The sequence below is a fragment of the Ictidomys tridecemlineatus genome, chromosome 2, assembly GCF_052094955.1.
Source record: "Ictidomys tridecemlineatus isolate mIctTri1 chromosome 2, mIctTri1.hap1, whole genome shotgun sequence".
NCBI lineage: Eukaryota > Metazoa > Chordata > Mammalia > Rodentia > Sciuridae > Ictidomys > Ictidomys tridecemlineatus.
In genome coordinates this window covers 132,809,266-132,825,600 of record NC_135478.1, presented here as the reverse complement: position 1 = coordinate 132,825,600, position 16,335 = coordinate 132,809,266, and the positions used below count along the sequence as shown (strand labels likewise).

Sequence of the window (16,335 nt, the reverse complement as noted above, 5' to 3'; positions counted from 1 at the left end):
TTGATTGTTTCCTTTGCTGAGAAGAAACTTTTTTAGTTTGAATACATCCTATTTATTGATTCATAATTTTACTCCTTGTGGTTTAGGAGACTTGTTAGGGAAGTCAGATCCTAAGCCAACATGATGAAGATTTGGGTCCAATTTGTCTTCTATTAGGCCTAAGTTCTCTGTTCTAGTGCATAAGTCTTTGATCCACTTTGAGTTAATTTTTTGTTCAGAGTGAGAGATAGAGGTTTAATTTCATTTTGCTACATATGGATTTCCAGTTTCCCCAGCACCATTTGTTGAAGAGGTTATCTTTTCTCCAATGTATGTTTTCGGCACCTTTGTCTAGTATGAGATAACTGTATTTATGTGAGTTTGTCTCTGTGTCTTCTATTTTGTACCATTGGTCTACATGTCTATTTTGGTACCAATACCATGGTGTTTTTGTTACTATTGCTCTGTAGCATAGTTTGAGGTCTAGTATTGTGATACCTCCTGCTTCACTCTTCTTGCTAAGGATTGCTTTGGCTAGTCTGGGTCTATTATTAGTTTTCCAAATGAATTTCATGATTGCTTTTTCTAGTTCTATGAAGAATGTCATTGGGATTTTAGTAGGAATTGCATTAAATCTGTATAACAGTTTTGGTAGTATGGCCATTTTGACAATATTATTTCTGTTATCCAAGAGCATGGGAGATCTTTCTATCGTCTAAGGTCTTCTTCAATTTCTTTAGTGTTCTGTAGTTTTCATTGTACAGGGTGAGAGTCTACCAACCAGCTTCTTGGTTGGTAGGCTTTCACCTTTCTAGTTTGATTGATTCCCAGTTTTTTTGTACTATCATAAATGGGGTAGTTTTCCTAATTTTTCTTGCAGTGAATTCATTGCTTATGTATAGAAATGCATTTGATTTATGGGTATTGATTTTATATCCTGCTACTTTACTGAATTAATTTATTAGTTCTAGAAGTTTTCTGGTGGAATTTTTTGGATCTTCTAAATATAGAATCATGTCCTTGGCAAACAGCAATAGTTTTGAGTTCTTATTTTTCTATTTGTAATTTTTTCCTCTGATTGCTCTGGCTAGAGTTTTAAGGACCATGTTGAATAGAAGTGGTGAAAGAGGGCATCCCTGTCTTGTTCCAGTTTTTAGAGGGAATGCTTTTTTTTTTAATATTTATTTATTTTTTAGTTTTCAGTGGACACAACATTTTTGTTTGTATGTGGTGCTGAGGATCGAACCCGGGCCGCATACATGCCAGATGAACTGCGCTACCACTTGAGCCACATCCCCAGCCCGCCCGAGGGAATGCTTTCAATTTTTCTCCATTTACAATGATGTTGGCCTTGGGCTTAGCATCAATAGCTTTTACAATGTTGAGGTATGTTTCTACTATCCCTAGTTTTTCTAGTGTTTTGGACATGAAGATGTGCTGTATTTTGTCAGATGCTTTTTCTGAATCTATTGAGATAATCATATGATTCTTGTCTTTAAGTCTATTGATATGATATGTTTATTGATTTCTGTATGTTGAACCAACCTTGCACCCCTGGGATAAACCTCATTTGATCGTGGTGCACTATCATTTTAATAATTTTGTATATGATTTGCCAGAATTTTATTGAGAATTTTTGTGTCTATGTTTATCAGGGATATTGGTCTAAAGTTTTCTTTCCTTGATATATCTTTGTCTGGTTTTGGTATCAGGGTGATATTAGCCTCATAGAATGAGGGTTCCCTCCTTTTCTATTTCATGGAATAATTTGAGGAGTATTGATATTAGTTCTTCTTTAACGGTCTTCTAGAACTTGACAGAGAAACCATCTGGTCCGGGCTTTTCTTGGTTGATAGGCTTTTGATGGTGTCTTCCACTCACTGCTTGAAATTGATGTTTAAATTGTGTATGTCCTGATTCAGTTTGGGTAGATCATATGTCTCTAGAAATTTGTCAGTGTCTTTGAGATTTTCTATTTTATTGGAGTATAAATTTTCAAAATAGTTTTAATTATCTTCTGTATTTCAATAGTGTCCATTGTGATAATTCCTGTTTCATCACGAATTTTAGTAATTTGAGTTTTCTCTCTCCTTCTCTTCATGGCTAAGGGTTTATCAACTTGATTTATATTTTTTCAAAGAACCAATTTTTTTGTTTTACCAATTTTTAATTGTTTCTTTAGTTTCAGTTTCTTTGATTTCAGCTCATTTTAATTATTTCCTGTCTTCTACTACTTTTGGTCTTCTTTTTCTAGGCTTTGAGTTACACCACATTTATTTTTTGGCTTTTTATTCTTCTTAACAAATGAGCTCAATGCAATGAATTTTCTTCTTAGTACTTTCATAGTGTCCCAGAGATTTTGATGTCTTATCAGTGTTCTCATTTACCTCTAATAATTGTTCAATCTCCTCCCTGATGTCTTCTGCTATCTATTGTTCATTTAATAGCATATTATTTAGTCTCCAGGAGTTGGAGTAGCTTTTATTTTTTATTTTACCATTGATTTCTAATTTTATTCCATTATGATCTGATAGAATGCAGGTAATACCTCTATTTTTTTTCTGAGAGGTGCTTTGTGGCATAACATATGGTCTATTTTAGAGAAGGACCTATTGCTGCTGAGAAGGTATATTTGCTCAATGATGGATGAAATACTCTATGTCCATTAAGTCTAAGTCATTGATTGTATTATTTAGTTCTATAGTTTGTTTAGTTTTTGTTTGGAAGATCTATCCAGTGGTGACAAAGGTGTGTTGAAGTTACCCAGTATTATTATGTTGTGGTCCATTTGGTTCTTGAAATTGAGAAAGGTTTGTTTGATATACTTAAGTGCTCCATTTTGGGGGACATAAAAATTCATTATCGTTATATCTTGTTGATGTATGATTTTTTTAAGCAGTATGAGATGTCCTTCTTTATCCCTTCTGACTAACTCTGGTTTGTAGTCCACTTTGTGAGTTCACTTAGAGTCCCACTTCCACTTTATGAGGATAGAAACCCCTGCTTGTTTACACAGTCCATGTGAGAGAGATGTTTTTTCCCAACCTTTCACCTTCAGTCTGTGAATGTCTTTTCCTAAGAAGTGAATCTCTTGAAGACAGCATATTGTTACGTTTTTTTTTTTAATCCAATCTGCCAGTCTCTCTTTTGAATGATGAGTTTAGGCCATTAATTTTCAGATTATTATTATGATTTATATTTCCAGTCATTTTGGTTTATTTTTGTTTTTTAATGTGACTTAGTTTCTCCTTTGATTGACCTCTCCTTTGTGTAGCTCCTCCCTTTGTTAGTTTTCAGTGTTTTTGTATTTTTTTCAATTTCTCCTCATACAATATTTTGCTGAGAATGTTCTGTAGTGCAGGCTTTTTTTTTTTTAAAGAGAGAGTGAGAGAGGAGAGAGAGAGAGAGAGAGAGAGAGAGAGAGAGAGAGAGAGAGAGAGAGAGAGAGAGAGAATTTTTAATATTTATTTTTTAGTTCTCGGTGGACACAACATCTTTGTTGGTATGTGGTGCTGAGGATCGAACCCGGGCCGCACACATGCCAGGCAAGCGCACTACCGCCTGAGCCACATTCCCAGCCCTAGTGCAGGCTTTTTAGTTGTGAATTCTTTTAACGTTTGTTTATCATGGAAGGTTTTTATTTCATCTTCAAATCTGAAGCTTAATTTTGCTGGGTATAGTTTTCTTGGCTGGCATTCATTTTCTTTCAGAGCTTGATATATGTTATTCCAGGGCCTCCTGGCATTGAGGGTCTGAGTTGAAAAATCAGCTGAAATCCAAATTGGTTTCTCCTTATATGTAATTTGAGTTTTTTTCTCTCATATCCTTTTTAAAAATTCTATCATTATTCTATATGCTAGTCATTTTCAGTATAATGTACCTTGATGTGGGTTTGCTGTAACTTTGTATATTTGGTGTCATGTAAGCCTCTTGTACTTGATTTTCCATTTCATTCTTTAAATTTGGGAAATTTTCTAATATTATGTCTTTAAAAAGATTGTGTATTCCTTTGGTTTGTACCTCCAGGCCTTAATCTATTCTGATAAATCTTAAATTTGGTCTTTTCATGATATCCCATATTTCTTAGAAGTTTTTTTCATGGTTTCTTACCATCTTCTTTGTGCGGTTGACTTTATTTTCAAGAGTGTATATTTTGTCTTCATTGCCTGAGGTTCTGTCTTCTAAGTGGTCTAGTCTGTTGATGATACTTTCCACTGAAACTTTAATTTGGTTTTTTGTTTCCTTCATTTCAAGTATTTCTGCTTGATTCCTTTTTATAATCTTTGCCTCTTTATTGAAGTGATCTTTCACTTCTTATATTTTCTCTCTGATACCATGCTTTATTTTGAAAATCAGCCTACCTATCTTCTAAACTCCTTCTCTGACATTTCCTCTACTGTGTTGTCTATTGATTCTATTGTTGAAACATCTTGGTTTGTTTGGGGCACTTTGTTCCCTTGGTTTTTTTTTTTTTTTTTTTCATGTTGCTTGTGTGTCTTCCCATTTAGTGGTATGGATCTGAGGCAGAATAGTTTCTACCCTGTAGTCTTATAGTGTTCCTGAAGGCTTCCAGTATCTCATCTTTAAGGGAGAAACTAATATGAACAGTACCCAATGCAAACAATATACACCTTTAAACTAAATAGCTCCTATCAAGGCATCTACAGTTTTTTCGCCATAAACAGAAATGATGTGTTCAATTATTATCAACAAGATAAACAGTAAGTTTGCTAAAAAGGTTTACCGTTTCTAACGATGGACAATGAGGGAACATAAGTAGTGTGATAGACAACGAGGGAACATAAGTAGTGTAAGATGTGATGTTTTTGAGGGAGAAGGAGAGAAGATAGAGGTAAAAATTTATAGTAAGAGAAAGGAGGAATTAAGAGTTTGGCTATTAGTATGAAAGAAGTGAGCAGAGAATCCAGGGAGACAGGTGAGAGAAAAAATATATACAGATTTAAAAAAAAAGTAAAGGGGCTGGGGATGTGGCTCAAGTGGTAGCGCACTCGCCTAGCATGCATAAGGCACTGGATTCTATTCTCAGCACTACATAAATATAAAATAAAGATATTGTGTCCACCTAAAACTAAAAAATAAATATTAGAAAAGTAAAAAATATAAGGATACACAACAAAACTGTAGTATACTATTCAGACATCCCATCCCTCAATAAACTGATGCATGAAAGATATTGGATTCAAAGATGGTAGAGATGTGAGAGTGCAAAAGAACAAAAAAGGAAAGTCTCAATGTAATTGAATGATATCTTCTGTTGACTTCTAAAAATTTTCTCAGCTTCCTTTCTCCACTTATTGGGGTTGTCTGAAGTTTAATGATAGCTCCAGTCTGGTGGGTGCCTGACTGGTTGGGTGGGTAAGCTGATAGCAAGATGCTCTCACACCCTCTTTCAGGATACCCACCTATTGTAGCCAGTCTCTTCTGTCCCTGAGTATTTCAGGACTCAATGAGCTGGAGAGAGTCTGGTTTTCTCCAGTTTCTCCAACCTGAGCTCCCCCCAGGGAACTGCCCCTAGTCTCCAGCTTTCCACAAGGCTTGCTAAACCAGACTGGCCCATTCAAGCCCAACTACAATCTGACGGACCTGTTGTCAGATTCCCCAGGGTCTGCCTTGCTGCAGTCCCAAGATCTCAATGCCATTTCAATTTGCAGAGAGACCACCAGGGATGCACTCACACAAAGGAGCGACCTTACCAAAAAGCAGCCAGATGGTGGCCACTAGCACACCCAGCAGAAAGATCTCAGGTGCAACCAGACTTGCAGGTATCCTGACAACATATCTCCTGGTTGGTGTCCCCAGACTGAGGTGGCCACGCCCCCAGACTGCTGCAAACCTGCAGGCCCTGGCCAGTGTCCCCAAATGGTGGCAGCTACATGTAACCTGCAGGTACTGTGACAGTGGACTCCCAGGCAGCAGGGGGCAGTGGGCAAGCTCATGGCAGGTGATCCACAGGTGCATGTTGGGATCCGAAAGTGCTCATCGGGCTGCAGGCAGGTAAGAGGCAGGTAATGGGAAAATGGCTGATGATAGGCAATAGTCATGAGCAATCTATGCTCAAAAGGCAGGTGATATGCTGGTAGACAGTGGGTGATCATGGCAGACAAAGAGTAGGTAAACAGCAGGGGATCAGTGGGTGGCAACAACTGCTTTGTAGAGAAAAAACACTTGTTGATTTTTGGTTTTATTTGTTGTGCTTTAGGAGTCATGTTAAGGAAGTCAGTTCCTCTGTTTGAATCTCAAGTCACGGAGCAACAAGGAATGCAACCTCCTTCCAGTCAACTATCTTGGATCTCCCCCCTGCTTTTAACTCTTTTTATTTGGACTAGCTTCTGCATATCAGAGAAAACATTCAAATTTTGACTTCTTGGGTCTGGTTTATTTCACTTAGCATGAAAGTCTCCAGTTTCATCCATTTTCCAGCAAAAGTCATAATTTCATTTTTCTGTATGGCTAAGTAATACTCCATTGTGTACATGTAGCACATTTTCCTAATCCATTCATCTGTTGAAGGGTACCTAAGTTGATCCCATAGCTTGGCTATTGTGAATTCTGCTGCTATAAACACTGATGTGGCTGTGTCTCTATAGTATGCTGATTTTATTTTTCTTTTAATCTATTTATTTTTTGGTACCAGGGATTGAACCCAGGTGCACTTACCCACTCAGCCACATCCCATGTCCATTTTACTTTTTATTTTGAGACAGGGTCTCACTAAGTTGCTTAGGGGCTCATTAAGTTACTGAGGCTGGCTTTGAACTCATGATCTTACTGTTTCAGATTCCTGAGTTGCTGGGATCATAGGCTTGTGCTACCATGCCCAGCTAGTAAGCTGATTTTAGATCTTTTGGATATATACTGAAGAGTGGGATAGCTGGGTCATAGGTTGTTTCATTTCTAGTTTTTTGAAGAATCTCTATACTGTTTTTCCAGATTGTTTGCGCTAATTCGCGGTCCTAATAACTATGTATGAATATATCTTTTCCATACATCCTCGCCAACACTTATTTTTATTTCTCATTATTGCCATTCTGATTGAAGTAAGATGAAATCTCAGTGTAGTTTTGTTTTGCATTTCCCTAATTGTTAAAGATGTTGAGTATTTTTTCATGTAAATATATGGCCATTTGTATTTCTTCTTTTGAGAATTGTCTATTTAGTTTTTTTGTCCATTTATCAAAATTTTTTGGTGTTTTTTTGAGTTCTTTATATATTATGGATGTTAATGTCCTCAGGAACAGGTGGCAAAAATCTTCTCCCATTCTAGCAGTTGCAGAGTTTCTAGTCTAATTCCTAGGTCTTTGATCCACTTTGAGTTGACTTCAGTGCAAGGTGTGAGACAGAGGTCAAGAAAGGGGTCTTTTACATATGACTTTCCAGTTTGCCCTGCACCATTTATTAAAAAGGCTATCTTTCCTCCTATGTATGTTCTAATACCTTTATCTAGTACGAAGTAACTCTTTTTATGTAGGTTTGTCTCCTATTCTATTCCATTGGTCTTCACATCTGTTTTGTCCCATCCTTCATTAGATTAATTATAAAGTTTTGAGTTGTTTTTTTCTTTTCTTTTCTTTTTAGGTTATTGTGAATGGGTTAGTACTCCTGAATTTTTTTTGGATTGATAAGCACCTTGCCATTGCTGAGGCTGGCTTTGAACTCACAATCCTGCTGTCTCAGCGTCCCAAGCTGCTGGGATTATAGGCATATGCCACCGTGACCAGAGATATTTCCTTTATCACCTCCAATTTTATCTGAGTCCTCTTTCTCTGTATTTTGGTTAATTTGGCTAAAGATTTATCAATCTGGTTTATCTTTTCAAAAAACCAACTCTTTATTTCATTGATCCTTTGTATTATTTTTTATTCTCCATTTCATTGATTTTAGCTCTGATTTCAATTACTAACTTCTACTGATTTTGGTGTTGATTTGTTTGTCTTTTTCTAGGGACTTGATATGTAATGTTGAATTATTTTTTGTAAAGTATGAACTAAGGCTATAAATTTTCTTCTTAGAACTACCTTTATGCTGTCCCAAGGATTTTGGTATGTTATCACTATTCTCATTTGTAAGAATTTTTTTTATTTCTCCCCTGATTTCTTCTGCTATCCATTCCTCATTCAAAAGCATACTATTTAGTTCCCAGGTATTAGAGTGATTTTTTTTTATCTTATCGTTAATCTCTAACTTCACTCTATTCTGATTTCATAGGATGAAGAAATTATCTCTATTTCATTGTATTTGCTAAGATTTATAATGTGACCTATAATGTGATCTATTTTAACATTTTAAAAATGTTAAGGAATATAAGTTTGCTGAAATTAAATCTTCCTTAAAACATGAGTTTTAGCATCCTACAGCATGGTGGTCCATGGTATATTTTAACAACCCCTACTATTGGACATAAATATTTCTACCAGTATTTCATTACTATAAGGAATGTGGACAAGAAATATACTAGTACCCCAAATGGCCTACACACATACATGATTATTTCCTTAAGCCAAGTTTGTAGAAGTTTAATTTCTAGGTCAGTAGTATATTAGCATTTTAAGGCTTTTCAGATACATATATCATCTCTGTGTGTATGTGTTTATACACATACACATATACATAAACATACACAAATTTGCACACATATATACAAAGACAAAAATATACAAACACACATACAGATTATCCTCCTGGCACAATCACAAGCTCCGAATGATAGTGCCAGTTTCCCAAAATGCTCTCTGTATTTAAAAAAAAAAAATCATTGCCAATTTGAATTCCCCACAGAAACAAGCAGAAACAACTAGAAGCCTTCTAGACAACTAGAAGCTCTGGAAAAGTCAAAAATTTACCACAACCAAGCAAACACTCAAGCAAGAAAAAGCTTTAAGAGGTAGGAATGTTTCATGGCATTTTTACTCAAAATATGCATTCTTCACCAGCATGGTGGTAGAGTTTGTCCTAAGCAGATAGCAACCCATTTCCCTTTTCCTCTTTTTAACTGAAGGAAGCATAGCATATCTTCTTTGCATGCTCCCAGCCCTACAAGGAACAGTAAAGGGAGCCTTCAGGTTGAAATGAAAGGATGCTCACAAGCCAAAGATATAAAGATCTGCAGTGATGATAAATGTACAGGCAAATATAAAAATCAGTATTATTGTAATTTTGGTTTGTAACTCCACTTCTTATTTTCAACAGGACTGAGCCAGGTGCAGTGGCTTATACCTGTATTCCCAGCTTCTCAGGAGGCTAAGCAGGAGGACCACAGGAATTTAAGACCAGCCCAGGCAACATTGTGAGACCCCACCCCCCATCTGAAAGAGAGGGGGGGGGGAGGGAGGAAGGAGAGAAGAAAGGAAGGTAGGTAGGTCAAATGCATAAAAATTATAAATTTAAAATTTAAATCTCAAAAAAGGACAAATGAATAAAAATTATAAATTTAAATCTGTGCTACTAGGGCTGAGCAGGGTGGCATACGCCCATAATCCTAGCTATTTGGGAGCCCAAGGCAAGAGGATCAAAAGTTGGGAGGCCATTCTGGAAACTTAGTGAAAAAAAGGGAAAGAGGGGTACAACACAGTAGTAGAGTACCCCTGGGTTCAATTCTTAATACTGCAATAAATAAATAAATCTATATTGTTGGGTATACAATGTATAGAGATAGAATTTATAACACCAATAATATGAAGGGGGAAGAAAACTGTATGAATAGTTTTTTACTGCAATTGAAGATGTTAGTATGAATTTAAATTAGATTACTATAACTTTAGGATGCTCTTTGTAATCGCTATGATAATTACAAAAAATATCTGGAGAATATGCAGAAAAGTAGCTTGGCACAGTGGCATAGGCCTGTAATCCCTGAGACTTGGGAGGCTAAGGCAGGTGATCTCAGGTTTGAGACCAGCCTCAGTAATTTAGCGAGGCCCTCAACAACTTAGTGAGACCCTGTCTCAAAATCTAAAAAAACCGGGGTTGGAAATTTAGCTCAGTGGCAGAGCACTTTTCTAGCACACGCATGGTCCTGAGTTCAGTCCTCAGCTGAACTCAGGATAAAGGACTGGGGATATAATTCAGTGGTAAAGTGTCTCTGCATTCAATCCCCAGTACCCCTCCTCCAAAAAAATCAACAAACTAGGAATAGAAGAGAATTTGCTCAACATGAAAAAGGGCACTTACAAAAAAATCCACAGGGAACATCATACTCATGGTAAAAGAGTGAAAACTTCCCCCTAATATCAAAAACAAGAAAAAAATGCCCACTTTCTCCACTTCTATTCAATATAGTATTGAAAAGGTTTACAAAATGGAACGGGTATAAAACTATACTTGCGGATGACATGACCTTATAGAAAATTCCAAAGAATCCATAAGAAAGCTACTAGAGCTAATAAACAAATTCAGCAATGTTGTTGGGTAGAAGATCAATAACAAAAACTAAGTAGTGTTTCTATATACTTGTAAAGAACTATCAAGAGTAGGGCCTGTCACCCAGCAACTTGGGAGGCTGAAGCAGGAAGATCATAAATTCAAGGCTAGCCTCAGTAATTTAGTAAGGCCCTAAGAAACTTAGCAAGACTCTGTCTTAAAATAAAAAATAAAAGGGCTGGTGATGTAGCTCAATGGTAAAGCAACCCTGGGTTTAATCCCCAGTACAAAACAAAAAATAAACAAAAACTTATCAGAATAGGAAGTTAAGAAATTCCATATATAATAGCATCTAAAAGAACAAAAATATCTAAGAATATATTTAACCAAAAAAGGAGGTGATAGATTTATACACTGAAAACTACAAAACACTGCTGAGTGGCTGGAGTTGTGGCTCAGTGACAGAGCCCTTGCCTTGCAAATGTGAGGCACTGGGTTCAATCCTCAGCACCACATAAAACAAATAAATAAAATAAAGGTATTGTATCCATCTATAACTAAAAAAATTTTTAAAAAATCATTGCTGAAAGACATTTAAAAAAAATGGAACATCAATCTGCCCAAAGCAATCTACAGATTCAATATATATATACTTTTTTTTTTTTTCCTTCAGTACTGGGGATTGACCCCAGGGCTTCCTCCATGCTAAGAAATCTACTCCTGAGCTACACCCCCAGCACTCCCATCTTTTGAGTCAGGATTTTGATAAATTGCCCAGGCTGGCCTGCTTCAGCCTCCTGAGTAGCTGGGATTACAGCCTTGCACCATCATATTTTAAACATGTGTACGAACATATAATTTACCCATCAGCAATCACTCCCTATTCCCTCCCTTCCTCATTCCAGGCAACCATTAATCTACTTTCTGTCTCTATAGTGTTGCCTATTCTGGATATACAGATGGAGCCATACACTATTTGGCCTCTTGTAACTGGCCTCTTTCACTTATTTGATATAATAAGAAATATATATATTTGGTCTTTGCCCCTGGTCCTGGCACAGTTTTTTTAATATTTATTTTTTAATTATAGGTGAACACAATGTCTTTATTTTACTTTATGTAGTGCTGAGGATCAAACCCAGTGCTGTGTCACGCATGCTAGGGGAGTGCTCTACCTCTGAGCCACAACCCCAGCCCCCTGGCACAATTTTTACAACCCTTGGAATTTCCTGCATGACAGAAGTGATAGGAAGCGTTTTCATAAACAAAAACAAAAACCTGAGATATGCCTATAGGAGACTCTTGGTAGGCCCATAGATTAGTTTCAGAGTGATGGGTAGGATTCCCGAGGATCTAACCCTGTGACTAGAGGGCTGGAACTTCCAGCATCACCCCAGGACTACCAGGGAAAAAGAGCTGGACATGGGGTTTCATCATCAACACCCAATGATCTCATCAATCATGCCTACCTACTAACTGGGTTCATGTCACAGACAGCCTAACCCAGGGTCCCTGGCTGGAGGATTTAGCCACTGGCTCACTTAATAAACAAAAGATGGAAAAATAAATTGTGAACTTCATGCAGTTTGATCAAATCAAGAAGCAGTTAGACTGCTTTTCTCCACCAGCCCCACAGAAGCAGTTACAATTTATAGAAACAAAAGCCAGATGATATACATACATAGATTTAATTACCCTGTATTAGAGCTGGGGCAGGGAAGGGATCTTCATTCTTTAGCTTCCTTTAGCCATTTAGCTTCCTTCCTTCCCCAGGAGGAAGACTGCTCTTAATTCAGAGTAGGGACTCCAAATTCACTCTCTTTCATTCAGGTGGCAACCTGAGAGTTGTGAGGGCATTAGAAATGGGGGCAGTCTTGTGGGGACTAAACTCTTAACCTGTGGGGTTTGCTTTGTGCTAACTCAGGGAAGTTGGTACTAGAATGGAATTGAATTATAGTATAGCCAGTGTGTGTCTGGAGAGTCAAAAGAATTGGTTGATAAAAGGAGAAAAACTCACACCTTTGGTGTTAGAAATGTTGAGTAAAATTAGATCAGACTTAATATTTTCTTTTTGAACTCAGAGGTGCTCTATTGCTGAGCTACATCAGCCCCTGCTTTGTGTGTGTGTGTGTGTGTGTGTGTGTGTGTGTGTGTGTGTGTGAGAGAGAGAGAGAGAGAGAGAGAGAGAGAGAGAGAGAGAGAGAGAGAGAGAGAAAGAGAGAGACAGCATCTTGTTGAGTTGCTGAGGCTGTCCTCAAACTTGTAATTCTTCAGCCTCAACCTTCTGAGTCCCTAGGATTACAGGCAAGGGCCACTCATTGCACCCTAATATAGTATTTTCAGGGTTTATTTATTGGTGCTGGGGAATCAAACCCAGTGACTTGTTCATCCTAGACAACTGAGTTACACCTTCTGCTCCTCATCTATTATTGTGTTGAACTGTGTCCCCCCAAAAGTTGTTAAAGTACTAACTCCCAACAGCTATGAATGTGACCTTACTTGGAAACCAAATCTTTGGAGATGATCAAGTTATTAAGAGGTCATTGGGTCTCTAATCCAATGTAACCATACCTTTTCTGTTTGTTTGCAGTGCTGGGGATCAAACCTAGATCATTGTGCATATTAGGGAAGTATTCTACCAATGAACTATACTCTCAGCTCTGACTGTATACTTACAAAAGTAAGTATACAGTCAGAGCTGAGAACACACATAGCAGGAAGATACTAAGAAGATACAAGGGAACACTATTTAACAAAGGCTGCTAAGGAGCTAGGGGAAAGGCATCCCTCAGAAAGAACCAACCCTGATAATACCCTGATTTCAGACTTGTGGCCTCCAGAGTTTAAGCCACTCAGTTCTGTTGTTTAAGTCACTCAGTTTGTGTAATTTATTACAGCAACCCTGGAAACATATATATAAAGTATATATCATTAATTTATTCCCCAAAAATACTCCCTTGTATGGAAACATCACTTTTTTGTTTAGCCATTGAACATTTCAGTTATTGTGACCTTTTGACTAGTATATATAATGCTGCTATTATAAACATTTGTATACAGATTTATGTATGGACATATTTTATCTTTCTTATATGTATATTTAAGAGTAATATGATAACTCGATTTAACTTTTGAGCAACTATCAACCATTTTCCAAAAATGACTGTACCATTTAACTTTCCCATCAGAATGTGTGAAGGCTCTAGCTTTTCCATATCCTTATCAAAACTTTTCTTGATCCTGGAGGGCACAAAGTGGTATCTCATTATGGCTTTGATTTGCATTTTTCTTATGATTTTTTAAAAATGTGCTTACCAATTTTTTATCTTTAAAGAAATGTCTATGCAAATCTCTTGCCCAGTTTTTGTTTGTTTGTTTGTTTGTTTGAACTCGGGACCTTATGCATGCTAAGCTAGTGCTCTATCACTCAGCTATATCCCCAGACCCCTTTTTGTGTTTGAATATTTGGTGCTGGGGATCCAACCAGGGAACACTTTTTTTTTTTTTTTTTTTTTGAGACAAGTCTCACTCACTAAGTTGCTGAGACTGGCCTCAAATTTGTGATCCTTCTGCTTCTGCCTCTAGAGTAGCTGGGATTATAGGTAGATGCCAATGCTCCTGGTTCCCCAGAACTTTTTTAAGTTTTATTTTTAGATAGGGTCTTACCAAGTTGCCCAGGCTGACCTATAACTTCTAGCCTACTGCCTCAGCTTTTTTCGCAGCTGGGATCTCTGGCAAGCACCACCATATATGGCCCAGTTTTAAGTTTTTATAAAGTAAGCACTGGTGTTTAAATCTTTTTTGTAACATTTTAAAATTAATTCTGTATATCTAAAATATTTCAAAGTTAAAAATTAAACAATACATATAAGAATAATAAAAAGTTAAGAAAACTATAACCTAAACTATCAATAGGAAGTAAAATTGCAACTTTTTATTTTCTGTTCTTTAGAGCTTTATTTGTTTCCCTGGATTACACAAGTGATGCAAATCATCTGTACAAATTTTTGGAAATTGGTATCACTAGTAGACCCACTATCCAGGAATAACATTATCATCGAAATTTATATTCTAATACCAATACATAAACACTTATAAAATTTTGGGATACAAGGCAGGGGTTGTGGCTCAGTGGTAGAGCACTTTTCTAGCATGTGTGAGGCCCTGGGTTCAAGTCTCAGTATTATATATAAATAAAATAAAGGTCCATTTACAACTAAAATAAATAAATAAATAAATATTTTTTTTAAATGTGGGGGATAATTTGTTCCACAGAAGAGTCAGGTAAACAATGTAGAGCTGGATGGGCTATGGTCTAACACACACATTTTTTATCCATTCTTTTTATGTATTCAAGACCAGGTCTCACTATGTTGTCCAAGCCTACCTCAAACTTGCAATCTTCCTGATTTAGTCTCCTAAATAGCTGGGTTTAGAGGCACAGGCAACTGCACCTGGCTGGAAATTTGTACTGCAAATATGTGAAACCAAGAGAAATTTCTTAACCTGGCTCACTCAGAGAGTGATGATTGAGCTAGTTTTGGAAGGTACTACACATTGAATCCTTACTATTTTCCAAGAAAAGTTGTTTAGAGCCTTGCTGAGTTGCTGAGGTTGGCCTCTAAGTCCCCATCCTCCTGCCTCAACCTCCTGAGTTGCTGAGATTACAGGAGTGCACCAATGTGCTTAGCTGGAAAGTTAAGGGTGAAAAACGGAGTTTTCCAGATGAAGGGCAGCCAGGAGTAAAGGAATATAAGTAGGAACATTGATAGAAATCTTTGATAGTAGGATTGAAAGTTAGGGAGGAAGAGGTAAAATTAGAGGATACTAGATTCTAAAAAGAACACGGATACCTGAAAGTATTACTATAGATTACAGTGATTCCTTAAGAGTTTTGGGAAAGGATGCAGCTTGATTAGACTAATGTTAGATTCATGAACTTGTGGGGAGGACAGTTTGGGGGAATGAGAGAATGGAAGGCAGGGGGAACCATTAAATATAATTCATTTTATATCCTGCATATAAACTCAAAGATGACCATATGTCCTGACTGGTCAGAGACAATCCCAGATGACATCTTTGGTCCTATAGTAGTTGCATTAGTATCCTTGTCCTGTAAAGTGTCTGGAGAAAAAAAATATCACCAACATATAACACACTTGCACACATCAACAAAACTTTGACAATTCTTGTCTTTACTATGTGAGATACACCAACATTATATATTTTATTGTATTACACTTCATGTTTTAAATTGTAGTTGCAATTCGTTAAGCTGATTTCATGACACACTACTAATTAGTTCATAACCATGAATTGAAGTTGACCTAGACAACTCCCAGGTCTTCGGAAAGGGGGAAGGGTACAGAATTAAGTTTAAGATATTAAGTTTCAGGCTGCAGTTCTTAAACTTTGGCAGTGCGTCAGAACTACCTGAATTAGTGAAAATGCAGGCCCTACCACATAGTTATGCGTGCCTGTCTGCTTCGTATGTACACTTTTTTTTCGGTCCTGGGAATTGAATCCAGGGGCACCCTACCACTGAGCTACATCCTCCCAGTTCCTTTAGTTTATTATTATTATTATTATTTTGGTCTCATTAAGCAGCGCGGAACTTGTGATCCTCCCAACTCAGCCTCCCCTGTCGCTGGGATTACAGGAGTGCGCCACGGCGCCAGGTTTGGGATTGCATCTATATGGAAACAGCTGTTAGAACCTCCAATCACAACGTATAAAATGCATACGTATACTCACAGGGTGGAGAATACCCTCAGGAATTATGCGAAAGCCTGGGAAGGAGCCCAGGCGGGAATAGAGAGCATAGCGTAGGGCGCTCGGCGGGTCGCTGTGCCCCAGGCCCTCGCCGACCACAAGTCAAAGCCGCACGGCCCTACTTGGGGCCACAATAACTTGACAAGCAGGACCTGGCCCCCAACCGCGCTCGGACGCGCCACGCGCGACGACCGCCCCACAGTGCCC

The 16,335-nt window shown here is 37.5% G+C and overlaps 1 protein-coding gene across 6 annotated transcripts in view; it reads right to left on the bottom strand.

Moving 5' to 3' along the window:
• Urgcp (upregulator of cell proliferation) overlaps nucleotides 1-16,335 on the bottom strand; it is a 47,382-nt gene that overhangs the window by 30,743 nt on the left and 304 nt on the right. For 3 of the 6 annotated variants that reach the window (XM_013355962.4, XM_040291873.2, XM_021722303.3), the window contains exon 1: nucleotides 16,111-16,335. The exons of the other annotated variants lie outside the window; for them this stretch is intronic. The gene's annotated coding sequence lies outside the window, so the exon portion shown is untranslated. The remainder of the gene's footprint in view (nucleotides 1-16,110) is intronic. 6 annotated transcript variants of the gene reach the window in all.